Raw genomic sequence first — 26,597 nt, 5'->3', positions numbered from 1 at the left:
TAGATACATGATGGAGACACGTGAGTCATACCGCCTGAAAGGCAGTTCTATTCTGAAGAGAATGATGGTCGAAACGTGACCCTAGGGTAATTAGGGATGTCTCAGGAAATTTTTCACCTGAGATCATGGTGTTTTACGGTAATTTGGGGCATGGTGGGAATTCCTGATAAAATTTCTCCCGCCCTTGGTATTCAAGATAGAAACTTGAAATTTGGCACACACATTCAGTATACGAAGTACTATTTAGCAGATTTTTTTTTTTAGATCTCTACGTTCACACAGGGTCGCTCCAGGGGGGGGGGCAAAGTGCGAGAAAAAATTTTCCCTCCGAAATATTCCCTTTGACATCATTTTTCCCGCTCCTGGTATATGGTATGGGCATCCAAGTGGTATCATTTGAAAGCCAGCTCCCTTCTGAAGAGAATGAGGTATAAACCATGATCCTAGGATAAATAGTGACGATGCAGTAGCTGCTTGACAGAAAGTCTAAAAAATATCCCAAAAACACCGGATCTCTTAAGGGTTAACCCTGTAGCTGTAAGAATTTCTAAAAACAAAGATATTTAAACTAAACTTTACTGTTGTCTGGGTATAACAACCAATTCTAGCGAACCTGTTGAATAGCACTACTGTGTATTGAGCATATATATCGTATTAGAAGACCGTGAATGTTGTATAACAATGTCCAAATAATAAATCCTACAGGATATATATGTACTTGGAACATATAATTTAGTATACTGATTAAATTCATATGTGTCTTGAAACATTTTTGTATATTTCTAATTTTCCTTTTTAATCAAATATATATATATATATATATATACTGAACACGATCAATTTGTGTATATAGGTTGTGCTTATGGGTGCCCGAAGGGGGGGGGCTTGCCCCCTGGCTTACGAAAATCTATACGTAATATAACAAACTACGTATATTAAATATCAGACGTAATATAGCAACCATGGAGATGGGCTTCCTTTGAAAATTTTCTTCGGACGCCCCTGGCTGTGGTCAGTAAATAAATAAATAAAGTTATAGTGGCAACCATTGGAGATATTTTCTCTCGGTGTATGCAGAACGAATACAATAAATAGAAACAGAATAATTTTGTTTTCTTTTATATTGTATTATGGAGCTTCTATGTATTGTATCATAGATAGCTTCGTGTCAGTATTGCCTAATTATTTTATTACCTATGATTATTATTCTATTATGGTAATGAGTAGTTATTCCACGTGTAGAGAAAAGATTCTTTTTTTTTTTTTTCGTATCCGTAATATTGTACAAATAAATAGAAATCCTACAACTGGTTCTGTAATTTCTCCTTTCCGAGCGTTTCGTTTAAAATACTGGTTTTACTGGTTGATCGTAAGCTGGAATACGAGGGGACGTCGGAAAGTTTTTATCAGCATGTACTAGAGCCTCTCTATTTGATCTGTACCCCTTCTGGAGCTGCAGTCGATGTGTGCTTTCCCGTACCTCCCTCAAGAGAAGAGGGAGAAGTTGTTGCGGCCAAGATCTTTCAATTGTTAGATGCAGAAGCGTTGCCAAAATGAATTATTTCACGGACTTCGCTGTCCTCTATCTTGTTAGCCATTCTTAAGTAGCGTACGATCTTCACTCGTCAAGACCAAACGATTGAATGACAAATTGGCAACACAGGTGAGGTCATTCATTTCTTTTCCGTAAGCAAAGGGAGAAATTCCTCCGTCAGAGGATGGCGGGGGTGGGCCCAAAGTATAGTTCGCATACTTTCAGAGGGCATAGATGAGATAGACAGGTTCTAATAGAGATTGAGTGTAGTTTTCAAGGATGTTATAAATAGAGGATCTGCCCGTATGTAATTATCTTCATCCTGTTAAATCGATGAAGCCAAAAAACAACCGAGCATCGGCACGTCTGATTGGCTATTCTTGTTTCTGCCATTGTTTGATTGGATACTTTCGCTTCCGCCATGATTGTTGGCTCAAAACATTGCGATCCTATTGGGCAGATTGGGGGTGGCGAAACTGTGACGTATGGCTTCAAGATTTTGTTGTAAGGGCAGATCCTCTATTTTATAAGATCCTTGGTAGTTTTATATCCTTTCTCAATACCTTCCTACATCGTTTTTATGCAGAGTTACTCATTTCGCCTACCACCTTTTGACCGGTTGAAGGCCATCATGTAGAACTCTGTAGATAGATGATTACGCGTTTTTTGCCACAACTCGATTTTGGTGTTGTGTGCCACGTTATTGTTCTTGCTGATTTATCTTATAATTGGTGGGTACAATGACTCAGTGGTAGAGCGCTTTCCTCTGGTGTGTGGGGTCCACGATTCGATCCTCGCCCAAGTAAGTTTGTGGTCCGTGGAATTTCTCAAGCACTCCCGTTTTTTTTTGCACCTTCTCATTTCACAAATTCTTAACCTTTCCATCTCCCTTAGCTTAACGGCCATAATCGTGGAACATTAAACTAAAAGATTTCATTTCATTATATCATAATAGTGAAGATTTACTCAAAACGAGTCATAAGCTAAGGGTTGCCAGATGACTATATTATAACAATCAAATTCATTACACGTGTTATTTTAAAAAAATACAAATGGTTCCAATTATGTTATTGGGCTACTGCGTTATCGGCTGTTAACGCTACAGTTAAATATATTCAAGTTGATTTCCAGCATTTGCGGTGTTCTTCGAAACCTACAAAATGCGTTTTAAAATTGATCTTACGCATCAATTGTATATGTTTAAATGTGTAACCAACGTTGAGTCTAAACATATAATCAGGACCGTCTAAGAGGAGTGGCAATCCCGACAAATGTCGAAGATCCAGACCTTCGGGAAAGGGTTCGTTTCGATTTTTCATAGCTTTCCTACAGATTAAATTTTAAAAAAATAATTTAAATGTATGGATTTAACAATCTTTTAAACATATTTGGTGACAATCATGAATTTTAGTCCATTGATAATAGGCCTATAAGAATTTTGCGAGTTTTGTATTGCTACTTGGCTATTTTCAATCTCACGTAGATTGTTACAATGCATTGGGGGCAATTTCTTCTGACCCCAGCACACTGCACCTGTCTGTCACTACTTTGTGTGACGTCACTCACTACGACGAAGGCCTTCTCTTGCGATGGCCGTGGCCTGTGTGGTTAAGTGTTCAAAAGAAAATAATAGTAATTTGCGGTTGTTTCAGGAATTTTGGAGGAAGTTGATGTGACGACACCTTTATTTCTTTCAAAAGCTTTGCATCGAAGGAGAATGTTCCAATAACCTCAGGAAATTGGTCCCAGCTAGAAAGGGGGGGGGGGAGTTACATATAAACTTCAAACTGGAAAATATATTAAAAAACAAGCATTAAACAAACAAACAAAAAGAGAGAGAAAGAGAGCCGAAAAGAAAGAAATTAAAAGTTAATATATTGAGAGAGGAATGCACTTGCGCAAAAATTAGCCCACCTTCACCCTCTCCCCGAACTGGTGCAGTACATTACTGATTAGGATTGATAATTCTTTTTTTTTTTTTTTTTTTTTTTTTTTGCGATTACAGCGCTATTTAGGAAGATAATGAAAAAATATTTTAAGTTACATATTTTCGGTTCTAAAATCTAAATCTGCAATACAAATAGAAGAATCCATTTAAAATTGCCCTCTGCGCACTTAGGAAGACCACTTCGTTTTAGCTAGTGTTGTAAATAGAAAAAAAACCGTTCGTATTTTTTCAGAAATGTACGTTTTTTTTAGAAAAAAAACATTGCCTCTCGTTTTTTTTCTAAATTTTGTTTTTTTTTCAAACAGTCATTTCTAATGCATTTTACGTCTATTTAAGTATTAAAAATTTTTATATAGGGATAATTACCGTAAAATGCAACATAAATTAAACGCTAGATATTGATACGCTACAAATATTTTACAATTTACATGAATGCCATACCTATTAACAATTCGGGTTTCAGCAGTTTTCATCAATATCAACTAAGAAATAAAAGTAGAAATGAAATTTTGTTTTTCGTGAAAGCAGGCCTTTAATAAGTACGAAAATAATGTCACGAGCAGTATAAAATTCAAATAACTTGTCTAAAGGTAAAAACTAATACTAATTTGCCTAATAGTATTTTTCTAAATGTCATATATAAATAATTTGTCGACTAGATATATATGATATGCCGGCTCTACCATATATGCAACACGTGCATTTGCGTGGAGCGGCAAGTTTGGATGGTCCGGCAAAATCTGTCATAAGTATATTATTTAAATTAAATATTTCTTGTTGGAAACAGACTTCATGATGGTAGTTATATTTACTAAGTTGACCTTCTATTTGAATACTACATTCATAAATTATGTTTAGGTTGCATTAGTTTAAGGCCACATGGACAATGCTAAAGCAAATGGACGAATAAATCCGAGCACAATTGCCAAATGCAAGAATTCAGTTCTCGAATAGTAGTGAATATCTGTTCCATTTAGTAAGTTATCACAGTTTTGATATGACAACTAGTCTTGTTTTTGTCAGAAACAAGTTCCTTATCATTGAAGATAGAAACAAGCTTTTTAAAAAATGTTAACAGATATTGAAGGGAAATCAAGAAATAAAGATAAAAGAGCTAGTTGCACTGGAATTGCAAACTGATACATTGAGATTGAAGCTCGATAGTGAATTCTATAAAAAGGATTACCATTTTACCTCTGCAGGTGTGTTTGCTTTATCTTTCACTAACGTAATAGATTATTATTATTTTTTTTAAAAAAAAAGACACAACGGGATTGCATTTTTAGTAAGTATTTAAACCTTTCTGAGTTCAACTGCACTTACCCTCACCTTTGTTGTTCATGCTGGAGTAGCATACTTAAAATCATGACTTTTAAGATTTCTTTTTTCTGGAGAAAGGGGGAGGCGGCAACTTATGCCATTGCATGGGGCGACAAATTGACTAGGACCGGCCCTGATGACATGTATATAAAAGACATGAATATAGGATGACACAATTTGAAGTAATGCAGGGTGTTTCAAAATTAATATTTGGGTTTTGAAACTTTGTAGTATCTATTACAATTAACTTACAATTATAAATATTATATCAAATGAAAGAGCAACTCAAACAATTTTGTACGCAGGCATGTACATGCATTGTTTCTTCTGTCTGCCGTTAGAAAGATCAAGCAGCAAAGATGTAGACTAGAGAGCATAAAGTTTTTTGTGTTCTAATAAAGACTGAATCTGTACAGTGCAACGGTCTGTGTGAAGAATATTAAGGAGACGCTTGCAACTACATCCTCATCGTTTGCAGTTGCTACAGGTCTAAAGCCTACAGACTACGGTTTACGTGCCAATTTCGCAAGTGAAATATTGTTGCATAACAATGAAGATTTTCTGGATCGTGTCGTCTTCAGTGATAAATCGACATTTCACCTAAGAACTAATGTGAACACTCATAATGTTTGTATCTGGCCGTCAGCAAATCCTCAGGAGATGGTACACTTGAAACGAGACTCCCCTAAATTGAATGTGTTTTGTGCCATATGGCGGAAAGTTTATGGGTCTTTCTCGCCTATCGACTAGATGTGTGCCGTGTGACAAATGAATCTCACATTGAACACTTGTAGCAAAGACTGTTTGAGGTGCTCTTTTACTTGATGCATTGCTTGTAATTGTACGTAAAATGTAATAAGTACTACGAAGACTTAAAACCCCAAAATTCATTTTGAAACACTCTGCATTTCTCACCAACAGTGTTGGAACTAAGATGTAAAAAGGAGAGAAAATTTTCCTTATAAAGTTATTGTTCACAACAACGATATTATTATTAATCGAGACTATAACTACAACAACAACACGAGTTAGTAGTCAAAAAATGTAATCAAATGTATACTGGGTGGCCCAGGTAGCCAAAGTGGCACACACGGGTGTCATTTGTTTAATCCGCTCCTGTGTGGACACTAATTAAAATATCGGGATATTATTCTTGCAAAATATGGTTGGAGTATAGTTTATCATATTTTTTTTTTCTTCTGGTGTCGAATTTCCTTCTCAAATTTCACCCCAGTCAAAAATTCGAGAATTTTCTAATTTCGAATTTCCTTTACTTCTTTTTTCCCTGTAGCTTCCTTCGTTGTAGAAAGACCTCCTTATACTTGCCAGGTAGATACCTTAGATGGATACCTAACTGTTGACATCAATTGGACGGGTCTGCGCGCAGTGTTGCCAATTAAGGAAATTAAAATTTTCCTAAATTTGGGGAAAAATTAGAAATTTTTGTTTATAAATCCGTACCTATACATTCGAGTGCAAGTCAACTTACGCCAATCGAAAATTTGTCCTTACTTAACAAACGCAAGTACAGATCGTTACAATGGGGTAATTAGGGAACGCACGAAAAATTCGTATTTAGGTTCTAACCCTTGATTTTTCTAGTTTTTCCCTACTTTTCTGTTTACAGTAATATATTTTTGGTAATTAGAAGTTTTGTTCCTTAAATATCGTCGTGTACCAATGTTTAATTTAAGATAGTTTGCGTCTGTCTGGTAGCAGTGTTACCAGCTACAGAAAATTGCAGCTACTTATCGATTCCCTATAACCTGGCAAGTAATCCCTATGTTCCTTTGGGGAATCCCTCGCACACATCTTGCGGAGGTTTGAAACATACATTTTTCAATCGAGCAGGTAGGCCTATGACTTCGAGTGTCATGTTCTATACCGCACTCTCTACGTTGCGTTGCTTTTGAATTAAAGCCCTCTAAAGTTCATTTTTCCACGATTTCGGCACCTTATATCGCCGAAACTATCCCCCACTGACCAAAGTTTCATAGGACGTTTTGGCTAGTCTCGGAGTCGGGAATCAGCTCCTGAAGTTTATTCAAATAGTTTCTTATCACCCTGTATATATACATCGAGAGCAGACACGTAGCATTTCCAGGGCAATTACTCATTCACACCCGGATGCCTATAGGAATTAAAAAAAAAAATTCATTCAAATGTAGTGGTAGTGCGCCCCCTCAGAAAATCCTGGATCCGGCCCTGTATATAATATCAGCGTTTTTTCAAAGCGGTATCGCATCGCAGTTTCCGAAGCAAAAACATGGGAATGCGATACAAATTGAAAAATGTATCGCAAATTGCATGCATCTTTGCATCTTTCATTATTATCACTGGAAGCTAAAACAAGGAGCAAGCTAAATATATATTACTATTATTTTAAGAAACTTCCCTTTGAATGGTTGGCTCCGGCAAGGAAAAAAAAAATGCTTTGATTTTGAGTTACAAAACAGTTTTCCAGTCTGTCTTTCCTTCTCTTTGTCGGTTTGTTGCTAGTGGGTCATCCTCCATACCTTCTCAGGTTTCGGATCATCCTATCCTTCTTTCTAAGTGTGTAATAATAATAATAATAATAATAATAATAATAATAATAATAATAATAATAAGAGTAATAATAATAATAATAAATAGCATTGACAGCAGAGAATACAAGTTCAATCTATATTGGACCTAGCCGATATATGGTATAGCATCAATTGGACTTCGGATATTATTAACAAAACGAAATGCGTACACAAGATCACTGAAACAGTAACGACATTCTTCAGCGCCGAAAATACAGAAAAATACGTTCGTCGTTCCCTTTCTTTTCTTTTCTCTTTTCATTTCAAGTACTGATATACTGGATGCCCATTTATGCCCCCCTGTAAAAGCCAATATACAATATTTGCAAGATTTCTCCTTGCGAGAGGCATGAACCTAGCTCAAAAAACATTTCGAAATAATAAATAAATAAATAAATGCATAAAATAAATTCAATAAATACGAAAATAATTCACAGTCCCATTCATAATGAATGCAATTGTGGAATTGTGAACTTCTTTTATCAGTCTATAACCACTTATTGTAATAGATAAAATGCGATACAAAATTTACAAATTGGGATACAAATTGAAGGATTCGTAGTGTTTCGTCCCAGTAGCGTTTCATTCCAAGGCAAAATCCGTAGCCTTTCTGTCCCGGTGTAGTAGTGTTTCGTCCCAATGCAAACCCGTGGTATTTCGTCTCGAGCTTTTTTTTTTTTTTTTTTTTGGCTAATGAGTGGAGTTTCGCCCCAGCGACACACTGGTGATTTACACGTCGATGAACCAGTAGTTCCTGAAACTTAAAATAGGTGGCAGCACAGCCGGATAAGTCGACTATTGTGCTGCCAAAATGACGAGCCGTGGCAAAAATGCGAACTAAAGCTTACACCCCGACACACCCACGCGTTGAGCCAATAAGGGTTCAGCAGCTGCTAAGCGAGAGAGCCTTAGCGAAAGAGAGTGGAATTCCTTCAGCCGATAGCAGCGCCTGAAACTTAAGACAGGGTGTCAAGTCAATGTGGCATATTTATAGGCACTCCGAACACTTGCTAACGTTTTTGTATCAGCATTCTCCAATGGAGTTTTCTGAAACTAAGAGAGGTCAACCCAGTTTGATATTTAATAGATATCGACATACATTGACGGAGAGGAAGTGTGGTGAAATTGAACTTGGTGTTGTGTTACACGGACATGTAAAAGAAAAGTGTTTACCAACAACGGAGAATTTGTTAAAGGAGAGAGCCACGATTGTGTTCCTGATGTCCATGAATTAAATAATTGAATTTTAAAAAATATTCCATGCTGGTCTATGGCGTCCGTAGGTTACTTACTACAGCATTTTGTATATGCTGAGTGCGAAGCTTGTACGGCAGGCCCACCTCTGTCAGAAAGGTGCAAATAAAAGATAAAAGAGGTCATGCAGTCCTGGCTGGTGCTAACAATCGACCTTATCGCACTGTAAACAATCATTGTGTGCGCAAATACTGGATGAAACGTTACTCGATCAGGTGGCGGGCCGAAACATAAGCTTCGTGTTCGTGGAATTGGGACGAAACGACACGAAATTGAAATCTACATCGCCATTTGGTACACAAAATGTCAATTTTAATAATAATAATAATAATAATAATAATAATAATAATAATAATAAAAACGCTGATTTTACATATATACAATAATTTTCTGAAGACATATTTTCTTTTCAGATATTGGTGAACTCTTCTAATTTTTGTCAGGATCAATAAGGATGCATTCCGTTTACTTTCTTATGATGAATATTCTTCTTATGCACGAGTTACTCTGCTTTAATGAGAGACACCTAATACACACTACGGCAATAGATTATTCTTGGTTATTTCTTTGGCGTGGGAGTCCCGGGTTCGATTCCCGGCGGGAGCTCATGTGGTTCGGATTCCACGTTAATCAGTAGGTCCACGTCTCATATAGCCTCGCTGCTGAAAAGGGACGCTAAACTAAAATCAACTCAACTCAACTATTCTTGGTTATTCAATCTCATATGTACTAGTAACAGACACAATATACAGTTGTCAGTTCTTCATAAATTAACGAACAAAAATGCTCTCAATGTGCACATACCAAATTTGTTTCAAGCCTGTAACATACCGTTAGTAATGGAAGAAGATCTAGATGGCACATTATCATGTCCTTTCGACGATAGTCAAAATCTAAAGGTGTCCCATTTTATGTGGTTCTTAAGTGACCCATCGCATGTTCCTGCTGTAGTTTCAAAGGCAAAGAAGTTATTTTATTGGAATGGAAGAGCGACAATTTTGGTTATATTTCTTAACGAACATTTGAACTGTAATGACTTGCATAATATATACCGCCATTCTTGGACGCGCAAAATATTGAGCGCACATGTTATTTTAAGAAAAGAAAACGCGATAACTACCTTACATTTGACATCGTATAATCCCTTTACTCAGGCATATAAATCACAAAATGTGATTTATTTGGAACGCATGAATACAGTAGCACACAATTTTAATTTACTAGAAGTAACAAAAGACCTCCGTGGCTATGACTTCAAGGTCAGTACCATGAACTTTCCGCCTTATTTTTCGTTAGTTCAATCTGCAAATAGTACAGTGAAGTATTTATACTTTGGTGGTAGGTTAATGGAAACAATTACTAAAAGTATGAATGTTACACCCGTGTTTGTTGAAATAAATCAACCCAGACTATTTAATGTTCAACTCCCAAATGGAACATGGACTGGAGCTTTAGGGGAAATTGTTAGTTCAGTTTCTGATATATTGCCTATGACGATGATGCTCCTGCCTGAAAGATTCAAAGTTGTTGAATACTCTACATTCTTTCTTTCCGGAAGATATGGATTTCTTTGCCCTAAAGCTCTAAAGGTACCTCAGTGGAAGTGTGTGTTTCTGCCATTTAGTAAACAACTATGGTTCTTAATTATTTGTACATTATTATATAGTTTCGTGTGTGAAGTGTTTGTTGTGTGCATTTCGTCAAAGAAAGAAATGTTCTCAAATCTAATGGACTTGTTATTACATACATTTTCCATATTTTTGCAACGAAGTGTTTCAGTGATGCCTAGAAACAGAGCTTTAAAGACTGTTTTAATGTTATGTCTTCTTTGTGTGATTATTATACATTCATTGTATGAAGCATCTTTGGTTGGTTACTTGGTGACACCACAATACAAAGAGATTTGGATTCCTTAGATGATATAGTAAATTCAGATGTAGGAGTTGTCACCGGACCAGCATTTTTACAAGTGTTAAAACTATTTAATTCTTCTTTTGATAAGAAAATTACTTTCCAAAACTTCTGTAACTTTAAACGCAAAGGCTGCTGTGGAAAATGTAGCATATAAGAGAAAAACAGTATTGTTTGGATCGAGTTTCCTTTTCAAGTTTGAACAAGACCGTTTAAGAAGATTGAGTGGTTATGATCGTTTACATGTATCAAAACAATTACTGGGATTCAATCTAGGATCTTTCATTCTTCCAAAACACTCTCCCTACGTGCCGAGAGTAAGTATAATTATTTCAAGGCTATTTGAAGCTGGTATTATTGACAAATGGATCTTAGAGACATTAAATGAAATATCACAATCAACAACCACAAACATTGAGACAGATGTATCACTTACTTTTTACCATCTTCAAACTGCATTTTATGTGATTGGAATAGGTGCAACTTTGAGTCTTATTGTCTTTGTGTTGGAAATAGTTTTCCAAATGTTATGCAAGTACTTGCGCAAAGGATAAGTAACATGAGTCCTGAACAAAGTGTTTGAATTCTTTTTAAAGTTTCATCATCCTATTTATATCAAAATGTAATAAATCTTGTTTGTATATTACGGAATTCTCGTATTTTTAGTTTGTTTTTGCATTGAGGGTCACGTTGACTCAGTGGTAAAGCGTTCATAGGGTTCCTGGTTCGATCCCAGCTCGCACCAAGTGAATTTTGTAGTGGACAAACATCGTGTGTGTAGGGATTTCCTCGGTGCTCTCCCGTTTACTCCCACTTTCTCCATTCCACCAATTCATTCATTTCTCAACATCACCGTTTCCATTAGCCTAACCGGCATAACCATGGGACGTAAAACTCAAAGATCTCTTTCTTTTTTTGCATTGTGTTCATGTATTCATCCATTTACGTCAATTGGTGAGAAAAGTCACGTTATGTACTTCTCAAAGATCTTATAAAATAGAGGATCTGCCCTTTCAACAAAATCTTGAAGCCATACGTCACAGTTTCGCCACCCCTACTCTGCCCACTCCGCCCAATAGGATCGCAATGTTTTGAGCCAACAATCATGGCGGAAACGAAAGTATCCAATCAGACAATAGCCAATCAGACGTTCCGATGCTCGGTTGTTTTTTGGCTTCATCGATTTAATAGGATGAAGATACATATGGGCAGATCCTCTATTTATAACATCCTTGGTACTTCTTTATTTAACAAAAAAATATTCCGTAACAGTTTCCATAACGTAACGTTATCTTCCTCAGGCTTTAATTGGCATGTATATGTGCATATTAATGTAGGTAATAGAGACGCATATTTTTCACGCTTTACTCTAGCCAACTGTTTTAAGCGGTGTCTTCCTGTTTCGCCTACTATCCTCCCAGCGATATTTATAAAGATTTCTCCGTTATCAAGATTGTAGGCGAAACAGGAATTCATGTTTTGTCTATTGCTGTTTCGCCTATTGTTAAGACGAAGGAATATTTTTGAGTTGGGATTTTTTTTTTTTTTTTTTTTTTTTGCGAATTTAAAGTGAATTCAGTTATTTCGTAAAATGATTTAATATCAACGAAAATGCATTAACAGTCGCGATTTTGAAAACAACTACAGGGTGTCCAATATACAATGCAACCCGGAGTTTGGAATAGTAGAACTTTTGAACCGGAAGCGATACACAAATAATAATTATACCAAAATGAAGCCTTGTTCATACATATATTTTTAAACTAGGAAGTAACTATTGAAGTACACTAGGAACCACACAGTGTTGCCAGATGTAACCGAAGATGTAAATCAATTTTTTACAAGTCACGTAAATTGACTCATAACTCAAATATTTTGATTTATCATTTAATTCTGTTATTCTATTCACAAAATATTCGTTGAACTTGCTTACGGATGGATGGGGTTTCGAATAGTGCATTTTCCAATTTCCTTATTAATTATAGACCAAGCTGCTGCACATTTAATCTTTGAATAATTTATCAACTTCTCATTTACAGTAATGTTTGCTCCTTTAGCAGTTTTATACTTTTCTTTATCAATCGGTAATCCTGTAGTGTTGGCAATATTATGCAACATGGTTAGTCTACCCCATTCTGATTTAAAATGTGGTGTATACCAATTAAAAACTGTTTCAACACATTTTCTTTCACATATGTTAGTTCTCTTAACCTTTTTTGGACAGCATTCATTTAGTTACGTAACCAAAGTACGCATAAAAGCTCAGAATTGTGAAAGTTCAGGAATTTCCTGGGCTTTTTCCTGGGCTCGTGCCACACGTCTTTTAAAATTATAGATAAAAATTGTCTCCTGAGTGTTTTGTGAGAATATTTTCGTAACAAGTGTATTTATCCCCACCGTTATGTCGAACTTGATTAACACAAAGCGTGGAAGCAAACTGTTACAGATTAACAGGCGTTATGGTCAGAAGACATATGAAATGTATACTCGGATGCAAGGTCACTGTTGTTCTTCTTGGAGATGAACCCAAAAATCGTCAGGTATACATTTGCACGAGCAGCAAGGAACGTCAATTAAATAGCCCAGTAAATAAAGGACCAAAAAGGGTGTCGAGCTGAAATAATTTAGAAAAAGCTGAAAATTTGAGGATTTGTTTTTCATGTGATCTTAAATGAAATATCAAAAGTCCCCTAAAATCCCGTGTGCGCTTCATCCTCAAAATGGCGACCAAAGATGGCGGCCATCCGGAATGCGCATGTCTCCCGATTTTAGCTTGTAACTCTGAGACTATTTAAGATATTCCAATTCTTTAAAAGCACTTTTGTTCTAAAAGCTCTAATCTATAACTTTTCTTATACTTCTTTCTCGTAAAGTTTGACACAAAGCCACCATTTTTCATTAAAGTATAAAGTGATACATTTTGAAAGTCCTGTTTTTGGATTGATTGTAGAAAATCTCCAAAACCGTTAGGAATTCGCAAACAATGCTCGGGATAGTTTAGATTGAATATTTAATTAGCTTTGTTTTTTAAAAAAGAATAATCCAAATCGGAGTACAATTAGTCGAGAAATTCGATGTTTTTAATTAAAAGTAGTTGGATAAAAATTAATCGCTATTAGTCCAGCACCTAGTTTCGAAATTCATAGTTGTGCTGGATTTATGGCATTCATGCCTTGGATTCCAAACTGAAATTTCAAAACTAGCATAAAACCTATGTGAATTTCATACCAAAATGGCGACCAAAGAAGACACTTGTCCGACATGTCCCCTCCCCCCAAAAAAAACCTAACAGCTAGAAAAGGGATTATTATATTTTAATTCTGTAAAAAACACTTTTATTATGAAAAATAAAAGCCCTATTCTGTAAATTTTGTTGAGAGTAATATAATTTTAAGTACATTGAAAACAGTGGCAGCTCATTGTTATGCAACCGGTGGTGCACACGAAATAACTAAGTTGTATATTCATAAGGATACCAAATGGTCAATTTGCATTGAGTCTACTTGTAGATACACAACCCAACTTACAGCTATGTAGTGTGCCTCACTGATTACATACAAACGAGCCATCATTGTTGAAAATTAAGTATCCGTTTTTACATCTCATTTGAACTCCCTTGTACAGTAGATTCTTCATTGTAAATAGTCAAAAAGGGAGTAAAAAGTTTTAAAAATATGTATTACATCTACCTTCTTTAATATATGAAAATTTCATGGTCTTCAGAGTCGTCAGAAATTAACATATTTGAACAAATATTTCCCCGACAATTGAAAGAAAGTTTGGAACAAGTCAGTCTTGCCTTTCTATATTCACATTTGCTGTCACAGTCTTTCTGCGTTCTGATCTTACATGGGCAAGATACAAGGTTCAGCAGATTGTCAGGAGCAGCTTTTAAGTTTATTGCCACTGGAAACAATTTACCTTCTATTAATTGCCACCCCCATTTTGTTGGGTTCAAATCATTCCCCAATCATTGGTGTACTTGAAGGTAAACACATACATTGTGTTGAGAAACAGCAGCACTTGTAAGAGGGAAATTTGCCAAATGGAATTTTGAGGATAGTTTTCTAGTCATTATCCTGTTGTAGGCTTATATCGAAGTTCGTCTAAAGAAATTTGATTGTGTTCTTCATACAACCGCGTAACCAATCTTTCTCCTAATTTAATGACTGTTTGGGGATCTAAATTGGGTTGGTGGAAGACTGTGACCGCTTTAGATAGTTCTTGGTACTTCTAAAGAATTTCGATGGCAGCCTTTGTTGAAAAAAGATGATGTTTTACACTCTGTGATAGCATGAAGACACCCTGTGAAAGATGTCCTTCAGTAACTCTAGTTTCCTTTGGATGTTGCCAATGTGGAAACATTTCTGTTCAATTTTGTTTGTTTTCGGCCTCACAAAGTATACTGTAGTGTCTGGAATTGTTCGAGCAATTAAGATGGCCAATAAGAGTCAGTTCCTACTACTACAGCAATAAAAGTGTTTTATTTACTTAGAATAATAGCTGTGCTGACAATCAGAGCATCTGCATCTCCTTCAGCTTCGTACACTGTAATGCTTGAAGAGTTAAAGTGGGCTTTGAAGAAATCAATCAAACGTCTTTTATTTTCAGAGTTCAGTAAAAAGGGTGCTTGCTTAGTAGTTACTTTCGTATTTTCATCAAATGCGATTGTAGAGACATCTTTGACATTGCTCTTCTCTGTCGTTCAACATTTTTGGTATTATTGCCTGTTGCATAGCCATCAAAAACTACAGCTCTGCACGGTGAAATGTGTTTCTGTATATATCGTACATATTTTTCACAAGTATTTGCATATGTGTTAATATCGGACAAACAACCGCATGAAGTAAGAAACCATCGTCTACAACGTAACTCAATCCTGATAGTTTTCATACAGGGTTCTATAGGTCCTACAATGTTCACAACTACCGATTTTCTAGCTTTTCTAATTGAAATTTCATTAAACAAGGAGGGAAAATAAGGTGCTAGTTCATATCTAAATTGATGCTAACAGCTTCCTTCCTAATATTAATTGTATTGCTTGTCGCAGACACACAACCTTCTCTTTTCTTTTTAGAACTACGCTACCAAAGGTTTTACCTATCATTTGAGATAGTGATTTTGACCCTATCTCTTTCGCCCTTTCACAGTTAACTTTCTTACCAGTTACTAAGCCAGTTACAATGTTGACTAGAAGGTCTTTTTGATAGGACTGTTCAAGCGGGTTGTGACGACTAAGCCAATCAGAAAGTTTTCTGATGTCTTGATCATCTGTCTCCTGACCAAAAGATCTAGTTTCTACATGCTGTTCAGACACTGACAACAATTTTTAACAGAAACTTTCTAAGGTTTCACTCACTTCCATTGTAATTGGAAAAGATAAGACCGAACCAGCCAATATCCCGCCCATAGCTAAAGCCTCCGGAAGCTTTCATTGTCCTTATCAAACACTGTTCAGTTACCATATCTGTTGCACTTCTACTCCAAAAGCCATCCTTCCTTCGCACATCAAAGTATCTTTCAAATTCTGCTGGTTTCAGTTTATTTCCCAATTCTTCCATACAGAAGCTGTTCAAAAGTAACGATACAAGAATCCTATCCCGCCTTCTTGCTTTCGTCACAAGTAAATAGAAAGGAAGTGTAAATTGTACAGAAAATTAATGATTTCAAGTTGAGAAAAGGAACTGCAGTTATGCTGCTCATTTCAAACTGCCGGTGGTCATAGTGATAGTGTGCATTAAACCATTCCACCATGGCTTAGGTGAATCTTTTATGAGATGCATGAGAAGTCAAACTTCATCTGTGAAAATTAGCATATCGGAGATTTTGTACTGTCATATTTTCTGCCGGTATCAAACTCTTTACTTCAATATTTAAAAATTTATTTTTTGTTGGTTTATTATAAAATTTAATATCCCTTCTAGCAAGAGCGGATACCATAACTGCTGAAGGCAGTGCAGCACGTTCTATACGCAAATCTTGTCTATTTATTTTAGGTGTGCATATTTTAATCCCACCCATACTGTGGAAAGTACCGTGACCATCTAATGTGTTCGCTGCATTATCAAAAACAAACTGAATCAAATTTTGAGAATGATCGGTTTGGATTGGAATAATAGAATACATTCTAGAATATTCATATCTTCTTACTTCAGCGTAGCTGGCTGATATTCCAAAACTCTGTAAGTATATCTATCTATATATTGACGAAATCCATAGTATCGCAAACAGTAAACTCCAATTGCTAGATGGATTGGTGATATAAACGTACGAGGCCGACACATTGAAATAATTGAATTACAGATCATGATATGCATCCGAGATAACATATTTGAATCACCTTTCTTACTTCTAGTTACATTTTCAACAAAAAATTTTAATAATTGTGGATCCTCGGGAGTAACTTTTTCCAATGAAGGAATTGCTTCTTTCTGGGTAGACGCGATACGAATGCATTGTTGATGCTTCTATTTTTAGACATGATCTGCTTTTCTTTTCTTGTTTGCTTGATTCTTTGAGATAAGAAGGCAGGGGTTTGCTGTTTACTTTCATACCACCATGAACCACATTAGCTAAAAATTTGTGTATGTTTAGAATATAATAATATATAGACTACCAGCTGTTACGTCAATGATGTTAAGGGTGAGTCTAATATATATATATATATATATATATATATATATATATATATTTATGCTACTAAAAAGAAAAAAAGGAGATTTAAAGGAATAAAGGAACATAGTATGGACAATTGGGTGAAAAGAAGGCAACTCTGTCCACTTATATTTTTCAAAAACGTCGAATTTCTCGACTAATTGTACTCCGATTTGGATGATTCTTTTTTTAAAAACAAAGCTAAAACAGGACTTTCAAAATGTATCACTTTATACTTTAATGGAAAATGGTGGCTTTGTGTCAAACTTTACGAGAAAGAAGTATTAAGAAAAGTTATAGATTAGAACTTCTAGAACAAAAGTGCTTTTACAGAATTGGAATATCTTAAATAGTCTCAGAGTTACAAGCTAAAATCGGGAGTCATGCGCATTCCGGACGGCCGCCATCTTTGGCCGCCATTTTGAAAATAAAGCGCACACGGGATTTTAGGGGACTTTTGATATTTCATTTAGGATCACATGAAAAACAAATCCTGAAATTTTCAGCTTTTTCTAAATTATTTCAGCTCGCACTCCTTTATTTACTGGGCTAAAAGCCAGACGTTTAGTGGATAAAAGGACGAACAGGGTAATCGAGGACCCAATTCAGCCACCTCCAAAGTTTTACACGTACATTCATTTCTTTGATGTATGGCACAGCACAGTGGCATTTAGTTTTTTTCTCTCTCTTTTATAATTTCGTTTTTTTTTTCTATCGTAGTGCAAGCCGCATACTTTCGTAGTATATAAGCACAGAGATAGAGTTAGATTTCACCAATGAACAGTGGAATAGGCAAGTGGAAGAGTGAAGAAAATTTCATAGTCACCCTGCTCACCCATTTATTTTTATTTCATTGTATGAAATATTACCAATGTAACAAATGGGCAAGAACGACAAACAGTGTTACGGGATGACATTCATAACTGAATAGAGAATTGTCTCATGATCATTCCAATATATTTACATTATTGGAGTTACTGAACCAAGGACAGCAGGAGAACGAAAATCTAATGTTGTAGCTGAACGTATGCAATCGGCCAAAAGTGCAAAAATTGGAGTACAGACGTTTAGATCAGGGAATTAATACGTAGTTTGAAGGAAAGATTAAAATCTAGAGTTATGGGTTTAATGGATTACGTTGGTACTGTAATTGCATACATTAGGAAAACTGACTATGAGTGTACGACAGAAAACAAAGTTCAAATAAATGAATATAAGAACAATACAGCTCTTTATTTTTAATTTCTTTTAATCCTGATCACTTAGTTTTATTTCATACTAAAACTTTTTTACTTCTTTTTGGTGACTTCATTAAATCAATATCCTGGATGCAAATGAAGATAAAATCTCCAACTCAAAATTTTCTCATTATCTTAAGAGGAGGCGAAACAGGAATATGCAAAACAGGAATTCCTGTTTCGCGTACAATCTTGATAACGTAGAAATGTTAATAAATATTGCTCCGAGGCTAGTAGGCGAAACAGGAATATGCAATACAGGAATTCCTGTTTCGCATACAATCCTGATAACGTAGAAATGTTAATAAATATCGCTCCGAGCCTAGTAGGCGAAACAGTAATATGCGAAACAGGAATTCCTGTTTCGCATACAAACTTGATAACGTAGAAATGTTAATAAATATTGGTCCGAGGGTACTAGGCGAAACAGGAATAGGCAAAACAGGAAGGATTCGTTTTAAGCTGCTCAAAAAGAAACAGGTGAGGTTAGATTTGCATCGTAGTTGCACCACCCGAGTGTGATGTATTATCATGGGGGTCAAGGCAAAACATAACGAGCCCTGCGGGGCTTCTAATCTTAACCCCCTCGCTCGTTGACGCTCGCTCAGCTGTTTCGCAACGTAAGTAAATCACTTTTTTTATCAATAAAGATGTGTGTGCAAAGTCTTTCCCTCTCCTAGTGCCTCCGGCACCTCCCCCCTCTATCTCCCAACTACCCCGTACAACCCCCTCGCTTAGCGAAGGCCCCACTTCTTACTCTCCTGTTGGTTTATAACGTGTTTTATAAGGGCTATCAGAAATCAAAAAAAGTGTTATGAAAATTTCAAAAAATAAATAAACTTTCGTTGGGCTGGGTTTGAACCCACACCAAAAGCGGTTTCCATTATTAGCCCGCTCGCTAACATGCTCGACAACGAGAGCTGAAAGAATCTAACGATAGTTTTGTGCTACTTTTATGCTACGCGGCGAGAAACGAATAACTCCAACCAATCAGAATCATGTATTTAATTCCTATGGCTATAGTCGAGGCCAGTTTTAATTGTTGCTTATTATATAATTTTCAATTTATAATATGTAACAATAAGATGGCAACGTGTCGTCGGTTCTTGGCACCTTACTACATGGAAAGGAACTAGATAAGGTGTTTCTTCTCTAAGATAAAGGACAACACTGAACATATATACAACTGGACGACATACTATACAAATAAGGTCAATAACTGTACATCAATGAAACCGAAGAACATCAGAGGAACTTCTGCGAAGGGAGAATTCTGTTTAGCTAATTTAATAATAATAATAATTTATAAAGTAATAATTACATGTACTGCTGAGATTATTACTTTCCTGTCATACTGTGATATATTGTCAAATTACGTAACAATTATAATATGGATTTATAATAAATTACAGGAAATCGTTGTAATAAATATTGAAACTGAAAATTTTTTAAAGAATAAATATTGTTATAATTTACAGTTTCATTTAAAAATTTTATATGAATGATATTTGAAACATATGTTTTGTGTAGACTATCCACAGAACATAAGCAGTAATCGTAAAACTAGTAGAAATAACAGTAATTCAGAGGAAAATTAATGATTAAAAGTAATGATTGACGTATTCATTCAGTGGTTATTTTTTCTGTACTTTTTTTAAAATAAAAAAAATATTGTACTATTCCTATACGCTCTATTCATTCAAAACTGTCGTAGATCATACTAATCCTCTGGTCTCTAAAAGTCTCTGCTACACACATGGGCGGAGTTAGGAATTGTCTCCTTGGGGGGCAGACTTTTTGTCTGCTGGCGGGGGGCACGATATGCATACATGAGATTTGAAGGATCTTATAGATGGTATTTTTTCTTTTTGTCAAAAAGTTGGGGGAATGCCCCCCGTAGCTCCGCCTATGGCTACACATAACATTTTTCTGCTCATTCTCCTACCCAGGAGCGGATCCAGGACGGGCTTCTGGGGGGGGGTTGTAATACTACTACTTAGAGCTACTTTTAAGAGCTCCAAACTCTGGGATGGGTTTTATTTATATATAAAATAAAAAAAAAACTTTCGGGGGGGAAGATTGCCCAGTTCGCCCTGCTGGATCCCCCACTGCTTCTACCTACCTAGAATCAAGGGCCATTCGCTTGTCATATTACTTAAATCGAGGACTTCAGAAGCCTTTCGCTAATTACATCTACAAGCACGTAAAAATGTTGTCTGTTAGTACGGCAGAATATCATCATTCTTCTCCTCCACCTAAGATTGCAGAATAATCCAGAATGGATCAACGAATATTTGGGTTGGTTTGTTCGCAATGGATCGTCGATATTTCAATTGGAAAATATCCCACATTAATAATCACAATGTAACTACTCAAATCCTCAATCACCAGTTCGACTCTTGAACGCCCAACCGATCTCTTTGCCTGTTTTCTAGTTTCCTTCGTCAACATACAAGTCAAATAATAATAATAACAGTTGTCAATTCAACCTCTTCAGTTGCATTCAAGGTCAAAGTTCGATTCCGGATGAAACACATCACAAATATTGGTGGAACCATATAATTGTAGTGTTTGCAAACTCTGCGAAAAATTGAAAATTCGGCGAAGAGTAGCGCCTATAACATGCGACGACAGGACTAACTAGTCAATCTGACGTCAGCAACTAGAGAAAATAACCGTCTCTAGTGCCAGATAGTAAATGAAAGCCTGGTGTATGCATTTGCCACCGTGTGCTTTTTCATTTGTTTTGTGTTTGACCGATAGTTTGTATAAATTATTTTAACGTAATGTTCGATAATTAAGTGCGAAGATGTCAACAAAAGAACCACACACATTAGATGATGATTTTATAAAAGTTACCAGAAAACAAATTTATAATAGTTATTTTGTAAGGCTGAGATGCGAAGAAGACTAAAAGAATGCGCTGGTTACAATGACAATCCATGACATCACATTCCAAAACTGATGGCGGCACCATCACATTTACGACGAAACATCATCCCCCTCCGAATGTTGATTGGCTCTTTCGCGTGCAGACGATACAGGTTAATTTCTGTAGGCATATATGTTTTCATTGTCTTTAAGTTCGTCCCAAGGATGCATGTGAGGTTAGATTTACATCGAAGTTGCACTATCCGAGTATGACATACTGTCACTTGGTATTATCAGGTGACATTATGTCACACTGGAATAAAACGAGCTCTGCGGAGCTTCTTATCCCTTTCCCTCGCTGATACTCTCTCAGCTATTTTTCCTAACGTAAGTAAATCATTTTGTTTAGCAATAAAGAGGCAAGGAATCTTATGCCTACCCTTCCAACTCCTGGTGCCTCCGTCACCTCTTAGTCTAACTCCCCACTACCCCTTACAATCTCTCGCTTCGCGAATGCCCTACTTCCTTTTCTCCTGTTGGTTTATAACGTCATTGTTTATAAGGACTATCAGAAATATTTAGGTGAATGATGGAAACAGCGCCATTTATGCATTATATATTACGTACAAGGACAATATTATTTTCATCTTATATTTAATGATAAAAGTGTTATGAATTTTTTTGAAACAAAACTTTCCTTGGACCGGATTTGAATCCACGTCAAAAGCGATTTTCATTATTAGCCCGCTCGCTAGCATGCCCAACTACGAGAACCGAGACTGTTTAGTGTGTGATTTTGTGCTATATGTATGCTACGCGGCGGGCAACGGATAACTCCAACCAATCAGAACCGTGTATTTAGTTCCTATGGCTAGGGTCTAGCGTGATTACAATATATACTTTCAGAAGCGCATATAGGAAGTTGCTCCTCTGTATAATCCTGTCCTGTGCGTAAATGCTTCCTTGACCCTCAGTTTCCAAGGCGAGCACTACGAAGTTTTATGTACATATCCGGATGGAAAGATAGGACAGGTGCAGGGCTATAACACAGCTTTCTTGGAAATGATATAGCTTGGAGAGTGGTCTAAACTGTATTGATCTTGCGCACCCATCGTCAACTGCATCCTATTAAAACTCCAGGTGTAGTTTGTTGTTCTGTATTAGAGCCTGTCCTTCATAATGCATTGATACATAAGGACACGAAACCAAATTTTACAACAGATCTTTGATAGGTGTGTACTAACCTAAATCGATTTGATTTGACAGAGTAAAGGTTACAGTGGAGAGGTTTCATCTTCGTTGCAGTGAAACTTTAAGTTTCATACGTCATAAAGTTAGCCTTGTAGCGTCGAGAACCCGTAAGGGGTCGAGTTTAAGCGAAACCACCGGTAGGACTTTTCGGATAACATTCTGATCTTAATAAGGCTACCCCTATCTTTGCGTAAAAGGCAAAAGCTCGTCAAATAGTCGCTTCCTCAATCTCACAAAATATTACGAGGTTCCTGAGAGTGCTAAAGCAATAAACACTATCAATACGAATAAATAATTGTTTTCTGGATCACACTGGCAGCAGTGGTCTGAACACGGAGCGGTGTGATTTATGATACTAAGGTCTGAGGCTACGGCCTCAGCGAGAGAGCGGTTGTTCAATCTAAGAGTTTCGCAATGAATCATTAATCCGATAGAGGTTATATCACAAGATTACAAGGGATACTTAGTATTTAATTGTCCGCCGTGTAGTCAAATTATACACAGGTATAGTTAGTTAAATACCTAATACTATCTATAATTAAGATGGGGCCACACTAGTGGCGATAAGAAACACATCCAGGTTTTGTACATCAAAAGAGGGGAGTTCAAACACATCCCGATATCAATGATTACATCAAGAGAGGCGGACGAAATAATAAAGTAAGAGTGCGCCTCGTTAACATTGAGAGGGTTCAAGCAAATGGGCACTTACAGCTAGAGACAGTTGAACGACCAAACAATTAGAACCAATGATTATTTTAACTCAATTAATTAATTTACTAGGGCTTAAAGAATGTTCATTTACATATTAAGTATTAAGCCAATTGAGGAAGGACTCCCCTTAGTCAAATGAAATTATTACATTACAAATACTATATTGAGAAATCGCAAGGATAAGAGAATAACGAACACATAATTTACACTAGAGGCACTTTGCTACCAAAGCCCTCTTACTCTATTCACTGGCGACACACAACACTACTGCAAATCGAATTACACAACTTAGTCACAGGTGACGTAATTGGCTCACTAACTACAGTAATCTCTTGAAGTTGGAAAACTAGGAGTGATAGTTGATAGCCCGAGCGGATTGGCTGAAAGATGTTAGTTCTTACCTGTAGGTGGATGCAGAGGAGAGGTCAGCAACAGGGGTCTCAGTCGAGACAGGATCTTGACGTACCTGGCCCAATGGCAGTCCCTCGAAGGGGGACGAGAGTCCCCAGGAGCCAGCAGAACTACGATCTAGACTACTTGTAGATTCACTCTCGCGACGATCCACCGTAAGGTGACTTACCACTTAATTAGCAGTGTGTGGTCCGAGTGGAGGCGTCTCTCTAGATTTAAGGAGAGGTTGGGATTTTCTATCGGTCTGTTATAGTAATAATAATATGAAAGTATTACGATTGTGTTGCGGTTGATTTATTATCAGAGAGTTCAGTTTCTTTACAAACCATAATATAAAACATTAGAAGGGTCACTATTAATTCACTAATTAAGATTAAAGTTTAAAGGATGACAGGTTTCGACAGGTCCACGATTGTTCGGGAGGTGTGCATTTCCGAAATATAGTCGACATCAAACAATAATTCCATGAAAGTAGGTGCGAACTAATATTTTAGTCTATAGAAGAATTCAGATGAGTAAGTGTATGACAGCCCTCTGGGCGAGCTATTAAAAGTACTTACTTCAGTCCAACCACAATTAGAATTCGATGTATGACGGGGGCGTGGTAACGGTCATCACACCTGATCGACACAGCACTTTTGAGTCGTTAGTTCTTCACTATACACTACACTAAGTCCAGGAGAGTTTAAAGTATCGCTGAAGTATCTTAAGGTCACTCTGCAAGAAGTGCAGAGGACTGCCTCCCCACGAGGGGAGCTAGAGCACGGACTACGTGCTCATCGCGTCGTTCGGAGGTAATGAACCTCTAAAGAGCTCATTCCCAAGATTTTATGTCTCGAGCTTGGGTGCTGATTGGATGTGGATGATGTAAGAGTTTGGACCACTTGGTGAAGTCTGATTGGCTTAAGGTGATCTCATACGACTTATGATAGGCGCGCGACGATTCAGATGACTATAAGTTTCCAAAATGCACACACCTTCACAAGGGTAACATTTCAATAAAAAGAAAAAAATACAGACATGGGTTCCAACTAAAACCAGTTAAGATTACACAACATTATACAAGAAAAGGGGTGACACAAACCTCTACAAGTGCTCGGTTCAAAGGTCAGTCTAGCAGCTGCGAAAGTATGAAGTGAGCGCTAAATATAGAATCTGGATTAATACCAGGAGTAATATTCAGAGAGGGTTTGGTAACATTAATGTCAGACAGGCGATTCGCCGTAAAACAGAGAAGTTATTTCAAAAAGGGGGAAAAGAGAGAAAAGAATCTTATCATTTCATAGTTGGTCGTAAGACTTAAGGGGAGTGTCTGTAACGGAAGCCAGGCAGACATCTCTGGTTATCTATCGTCTTTACAAGATGTTTAAGAAATAAAGTTATTCTACTGGATTCGTAAATGAAGAAGTTTGAGAATAAGTCTGGGCGATACTCACATAACAATTGATTTAAACAAATTCGCGTAATGTATGTAAGGGAGAACTTGTCGCGGATGTACAGGGTGCTTGCAAAAACACAGCAAAAAGTTTGGTCGAAATTTTAGCCACGACAGCCTGTTATTAAAAGCAACGGAACGTTACAGTACTTGCTGATGATTGTTACAAATTATGGTGTTTATACTCACAGGAGTGTTATGTAGAACTAACAATAAAACATGCAAGACGTAATATACACGGTATTGTATAGTTTTTGTTGTATTAATGTCAATAAAATAGTGCAATGGCATATTATTTTCTTACACAATGATTCCCTCTGCTGCGCGAAATACTGAAGTATTAGTTTGCAACACAAACTTATGTATATATCATTATTGTCAAGTGTATATATTAGAGAAAAAAAGTGTTGTGGTTTTGTTCAGGCTCTGATGTACTGTTTACGAAAACTGCAGTGTGTTTTCTCATGCACATTCGTACTTCGCTTTAGCTTCAAACAATTATTGTCTATTCCTTTAGAGTTGCAGCATGCGAAAATCCTCGCATTGACGTACTAATGAGCTCATGTAGCTCTCAAATGGTAAGAGATATGGCAAAATGTTTCTTCTCAAAGTTGTTCAAAATTTAGCGATTGTTTCAATGAGTGCAAAACAAATCTGTTTCCATTTAAAATTTTGAAATTGCTCATCCGTCGAGGTATTTCTGAGACTTCAGAAGCATCACCACGTGATTCGGCACATCCATTTTGGTATTTTTTGTTGCTGTTATTTCAAAGATTTCTTTGCACTAGGAGCAGAGTTAAAAGCCTGTTACGGATTTCATGAATCATCCGATATGTATAGGGTGGACAATTTATCTGGAACATTCGTGATAACGGAGAAACCAGAAGAGGGACAAAAGCGAAACTTTGCATGAAGCAACTATAAGGACACATCGTGTTCCATATTAAACACCACCACCCATAGGCGCCGACTTGAAGAAAATGTTGGGGGAGCCACTGGCACAAATCCCGGGAGGATGAGAGGGACATGTCCCCCCAATCTTTGACCTGGGGGACGAGCCCCACAATAATCTGACGTGAAAAGTGCTTTTTGGGATAAGTGTTATGATATGTGTCCGTCTGCCATAAAGGAATGTGACGTGGAATTGATTTCTTTTGGCATTTACCAGCACATTTATTATTTAAAAAGAATCGTATTCTGTAGTAGTTCAAACTGAACTTCGTGCTGTAGTGCGTTTAGTAGTCCCATCAATATGTATTAATTCCACTTCCGCTACTTGGGCACAAATTGCAATAAATGCCAGAGGAGAATATGCCCCTCTCCTCATTTTGGAAAATTGTCTCAGCTGTAGGTACGGGCACAAATCCCGGGGAAATTGGGAGACATGTCCCCCAACATTGGAACTGGAGGCTCCCCCAATAACCCGATTTGAAAAGTGCTTTTTGCATATAAGTGTGATGAATTGTGTCCTACTGCCTCAAAAGAAAGT

General features: G+C 36.8%; 2 protein-coding genes across 7 annotated transcripts in view; one reads left to right on the top strand and one right to left on the bottom strand.

Annotated features, from left to right (window-relative positions):
* LOC145671370 (DNA ligase 3-like) overlaps window positions 1-26,597 on the top strand; it is a 965,078-nt gene that overhangs the window by 741,340 nt on the left and 197,141 nt on the right. The window lies entirely within an intron of this gene.
* LOC145671368 (retinol dehydrogenase 14-like) overlaps window positions 1-26,597 on the bottom strand; it is a 180,203-nt gene that overhangs the window by 57,538 nt on the left and 96,068 nt on the right. The window contains exon 1 of one of the 3 annotated variants that reach the window (XM_081740435.1): window positions 23,664-24,458. The exons of 1 other annotated variant lie outside the window; for it this stretch is intronic. The gene's annotated coding sequence lies outside the window, so the exon portion shown is untranslated. Of the gene's footprint in view, window positions 1-23,663; window positions 24,459-26,597 lie in introns of those variants that run through there. One more of the 3 variants, XM_081740437.1, reaches the window with a different exon arrangement.

Source organism: Thermobia domestica, chromosome 15 (assembly GCF_964235325.1).
Source record: "Thermobia domestica chromosome 15, izTheDome1.hap1.1, whole genome shotgun sequence".
Taxonomy (NCBI): Eukaryota; Metazoa; Arthropoda; class Insecta; order Zygentoma; family Lepismatidae; genus Thermobia; species Thermobia domestica.
This window is presented reverse-complemented; position numbering and strand designations above follow the sequence as displayed.